This window comes from Helobdella robusta (genome assembly GCF_000326865.2).
Source record: "Helobdella robusta unplaced genomic scaffold HELROscaffold_32, whole genome shotgun sequence".
Taxonomy (NCBI): Eukaryota; Metazoa; Annelida; class Clitellata; order Rhynchobdellida; family Glossiphoniidae; genus Helobdella; species Helobdella robusta.
This window is the reverse complement of record NW_008704589.1, coordinates 165,039-171,038: the sequence shown is the minus strand read 5'-3', so window position 1 is coordinate 171,038 and position 6,000 is coordinate 165,039.

Genomic DNA, 6,000 nt, shown 5'->3' with positions numbered 1-6,000 from the left:
ATCATCAAGGATGCCCGATTTTAAATGCCATTTTTTTACATCCATCATTTGCATAATTTGGTTCCCAGTAAATGTAGGCAGCTAATTTTTATCACCATCATCATCATCACTCCTATCACCATCATCATCATCATCACTTTTATTACCATCATCATAAACATCAGCCTCATTAGCACATCATTTTCTCCATTTGAAATATCCGTTTCATGAAAATTATCTTAAATAACTTCCATTTTTATTTTTTTTATTTAATTATTTTTATTATTAAAAAATTATTATTTTCATTCTGATATCATCATTTTACCGTAATAGAATTAATCATTTTTGTTTTTCAATTGCTTCATCACTGACACCACATTTTTCATAACACCTTATGTAGTCAACCCTTAAATCATCATCAACATACAGAGACATACATACAAACAGACAGCCAGGCACATAGACAGACAACCAAACAGACAGACAGACTCAAACAAACACACACACACACATTTACATAAACTAAACACGCAGGTAACTCTACGTACCATTTACAGAACGTAGTAAAATGTGAATGGGTGTCAGATATGACGATTCAGCTGTGTGGAGCTAGCTGAAGGGAGAATTAATGTGAATGAATGATGGAGCGAAAATATGACTGAACAAAAGAATGAAACATTGTTTGTTGAACAAATAAACAAATTGGTTGATAAACACGTTATTAAATTAACAAGTCCAAAGGAATAAGTGAGTGTAAAAAGTCTTCTTGTAATGAGCACAAGTTTAAACGAATGTTTTAATTCACAAAAAATTTGAACAGTAATCTTAATTAAGAATAACATTTTTAAATAAATAGCTAATTAATATAAATTTAATAAAATAAGTAAAATAAAATATTTATTTAAATTTTAAATTGAATTTAAACAAAAAAAAAAGAATAAAAAAACAAAACGATCAATAAAGTACAGGCAATAAATTTGCTAACGGGAAAAAAATGAAAATACTTACGAGACAGCTAGCCAACCAACCAACAAACTAATCTGCCAACTAACCACAAAATAATCTGCCAACCAACTAGCCAGCCAGCCAGCCGAACAACCAATCAACCAACCAACCATTCAACCAACTAACCAACCACCAAACTAATCAACCAGCCAACAAACTAATCTGTCAACCAACCACAAACTAGTTTGCTAACAAACCAGTCAGCCAGCTGGCCTATCAACCAACCAACCAACCATTCAACCAACTATCCAACCAACTAACTAACCAACCAGCCAAGAAACAACATAAAAACTACTGAGCGAATAACTAGATTGATTTGCCATCAAGAACCCGGCTGATTGATGGACTGATGAAAACACAACACGTGATCGATGGAGGAATGAAAAAAATATTAATGAGTGTTTGATTGTATAAATAAACAAATGGTAAAACCAATAGATCTTATTCTTGTTCTTTAACGGCATAAAAATTCACTTATGATATTTTGCTTATACCTGCTTATATTAATTATTTCTTTTGACTTTTATAAAATATTTTTTTTATTATTTCATGTAATTTTTTAATTTACTTTTGTATAAAACACTCGATTTTGATTTATGCATTGCATTGCATTGTATTGTATTGTATGTAAAAATTCGTGCATGCATTCACATTTGTATTGGTTTAATGTATTTACGGAGTGAAAGTATGAATGACAGATGGATTGGTCATTATAATTGATTGGTTGAATGGTTGCATTGTTAGCAGACAACTAAGGTGATGGATTGAAGTGTATTGTGTTGTTGGTACTGTTGTTGTTTGGCTGCTGTTGTTTTGTTGTTGTTGTTGTTTTGATGTTGTTGTATCTTTGTTGCTTGGTTGTTAATGTTGTTGGTGTTGCTGTGGTAATGTTGTTTTTTGTCGCTGCTATTGTTGTTTATGACTTTGTTGATGTTATCAAATAAATATTTATAAAAAACACCGCTGTAAATCACAATTTTTTTTATAAATGCACGTACATGTTTTGCCTTCGAAAAAGACTAGTAATAAACACTTTTATCCACGAATTTAAATTTGGACAAACTCCTATTGAGAAATATTTTCAACCCATTCCAACCGATTGAATAACACGACTCCATCCTCAAGGTTTCGTTTTTAAATATAATATAAATAAATATATATATATATAAATATAAATTTAACGAAGCTTATGTTTTTGTAAAAAAAAATATGATTCCATGATGCCGTGTCTTTAGTTAAAAATTCCTTTAAGATATAATTAATTAGCTAAATTAAGAAAAAAAGAAATTTCTCACAATCCCTTACCTTATTTTTTTTAAATTTTGTTTACAAGGGAAATGAAAAAGAAGAATAATAACATAATATATTTATAATATAATTATTCATAATTATCAAAACAATTTTGGTGGCACTGGATGATAGCAGGCACGACGACAATGTTTGTCGCGTGGTTATGAGCCACTAAATAATTGATGACAGCCGTTAGAAATGTACCACGTGGTTGTTAACAGTTCAGTGCTGATTATTATCATTAACACGATGATGACGTCATCAATAATTGTTGGGATGGTAACTGTGATAACTCTTTGCGGATGATGATATTAATGAGACTATATACTACTACTAATAATACTGCTACTACTATTATGACTAAGACTACCACTACTACTACAACAACAACTACTACTACTATTTCTACTACTACTACTACAACTAATACTACTACTACTATTATTACTTCTACAACTACTACTAATACTACAAGCAATAATAACAATAAAAATAACAGAAATGGTTTCAGTGTTTTGTTCGTTAAGTACGACAATTCCTGGACAATTAGTTGATTAATGCAATTTTTTCCATCTAATGGATCGTGTGTCTCTCTTCCTTTGGCTACCTTTTATATTTTATTTACTCTTTTTCCTTCTTCCTCTCTTTTTTTCTTTCTTCACTATCTCTGAATTTTTTATCTCTCTTTCTCTCTCTCTCTTTCTTGTATATGTGAGTAAATTAATTATTTTTTAGTCAGATATGAGTAGGCCAATATGAATAAAAACTTTTTTGCTGGCAGAAATCAGTGCAAGCGTTAGTTGCATAGTACAAAATGAAACAATTTTAGTTACTTTGAATCATAATAAGCTTATAAGTGGAAATTTAAAATGGCGAACCTGAAACAAAAATATTCAAAATGCACAACATTTATTTTTTCAGATGATCAACTGTAGAAGTGACGACAAATCAAAAATAGAACTGATGAATGGCGATATTATTTTTATAGAGTGTGAAAACAATCTGATAAATTTGACAGCTAATGTTTTCATGTAAATGGAACAAAGAACATTTTAAAGTCAATCTAATTTAGTATAACATTTGAATCATAAATTGGCTATGAAATTTTTTAATACTGAATCATTTACTTACCGAACCAAAAAAACTTACCGAACAATATCGTTGCAATCGTTGATTTTGTGTAAATGCAGTCCACTGCTCTAAAAAAATTTAATAAGTTGGAGCTCATTGGATAACAGAATTTAAAACATCTTTCCCATCATTAAAACATAAATTATAGGTTTGGTAAAGTTAACGATTAAATAATTTTTTGAATGGAAAAAACTTGTTCATTTCCATCGAAGAAAGCTGAGGTCAGCGAGTGTTTGCAAGCACATTCGATCCATCCAATCACTCAAATGCTTACACTTTTGCACTTAAAAGTTATTTCTAAACCACAAAAAAAACTCTAACTTGTGGAAAAGTTTATTCTTTCCATCTCCATTTCTGTAATTTTTTGATACTTGAAAAATTTACAGTGTATATATTCATATAAATTAAAAATAAAAGGATAAATATCATTCAATCATTATATTATATGAATTTTATGTTTATTATTTAATAGATAAAATCAGTTTAAATGTTTTATAAGCAACTTCATTTTTTTTATTCTTTATAAAACGGTTCCGTCAGATGCAGGACGGCCTACATATTTTTTTATACCTGTAACTTAAACTTTCGTGCCTTACCAAGGCTGTACATTATCCACACGACATGAACCACGTACACATTAGGTATACACGCGCAGACACCACATCACACGCGTATGATGTGTTTTGAGTTGGGAACAGAAAGTATTCGAACCATGTCATCGAGTAATAATAGCAGCGCGAGGTATGGCACTCCTAGCAACTGAGCTAACTCGGTGACTCTATTTTAATGATAATATTATTATATGAATGGAACAAATTATCCTTTATATCATTAAAATTATTATTCAAATCAGAAGTTATTTTGTTGATGCGATGTGGAAATGTTCGTTGAAGGAGCGCAAATAACATTTTATGATCTTAATCTTTTGGACTGCTGGTTTGTTAAATGACCATGATGACAGCAATTTGGCCTGTGAAGAAGTTAATGCCACGATTTCAATGACAAGGCTGACGATGAGAATAATGATGATGAAGATGATGTCGGAAATGTCTAAGTTATGACTTGAGCTAATGTGAATGAATTAACATGTAACACTACTTACCTTACGTCATTAAAATAATTTTTTTTTTTTGAGTACAACATCATCCTACTCATCACCATCGCCATCGTCGTCAAAATGATGACAATGATCAAAAGCATCAACAGATGCTGCGCCCAGTATTTCTACTTTACCGTCTCAACAATCTGAAAATTAAAACATTTCGGAAAAATTTTCGAAATTGAAATTTTCTCTTGTAAAGAAAAAATCTGAAAAAAGCAATAGTCTTTGCAGTTACTACACCGACCATAAATAGAAGCTCAGATGTTTAGTATCCCGTAAAAATATTTCTAATTATGCCTCTGGTCAGTAAATTACAGCGTACACCAAGCGAACTGAAAATATATGTAGTGCAGGCAGGCATCGTGTTTTGGCGCGTTAGATAAAAGTCTGACGATATGAACGTGTGATTACATGGGCCTTCCTTCTGCTCAGTGAACATGTGCTGCTCCATACACTTCCATACTCTCTCCATCTTTCTTTGTTGCATTAGGCACTGCAGTTGTTGGGGTATAGTTGCTCCTACTATTTTCAAAACACTCCTTTTTGTCTATATATTTTCATAAAAACAATAAAATTAACAAAAATTATTTTTATCTCAAGTTTATGCAGTTCCATTATATGACGCAAATATAACCTACAATATTGATGTACATAATTTTCAGGAAATTTTGTGGAAATAAAAACGAGGTAATATTTGTTTTGAACATTTAAATAGACAACCAAACTGCACACTGACTGACATGCATGCACACATACATATCCTGCTATTTACGAAACATAACGCGAAAAAATAAGAAATTCATTCACACAAATGTGTGCTACATGTGTAAGGCACATACACGTACAAACACACACATATACAAACACACACAAGCTGCCATACATTACTAAGTGTAATATGAGATTTATTGCATGGAATCCCTGCTGAATTAAACACAGCAAAAATAATAGTGAAATTTCACTGTAGCGATAGATAGTGTGTTGTTTGGCTTGCGCAGAAAGAACTTCTGAAAAAAACAATTTGTAATTATAAAGAATATATCCACAAATAATTTAAAATATGTTAAATGAAATCAAGCAAATTTATTTTGATAGCAAAACCTTAATTAGTTAAAAATAATTGTTCGTTTGGTGTGTGTAAAAATTATTTATTTGCAGTTAATTATTTTTTGTCTAAGTTTGCAGTTTATTCATCTTCAATGAGAAATCTATCATTTTTATTTTATTTCGCGCAGAAAACTTTCTTATAACTCGGTTGGTTCGATGGTATCGCTGGAGCAATTGAATGAAATTGGTTGGAATTGTTGAAGAGTTTATGCATCCAGTTTTGTTAATTCTTGTAATCCCTTGGTGTTACTCTGCTTGGGTTTTTTGTTTTTCATGTTTATTGTATTGGTTAGGATGTTTTTTTGTAGTTTTTGGTGTTTTTAATTTACTTTTTATTTTTAAAATTTATGTTTTCCATGTATAGTCGTAAAAATTTCATTAAATTA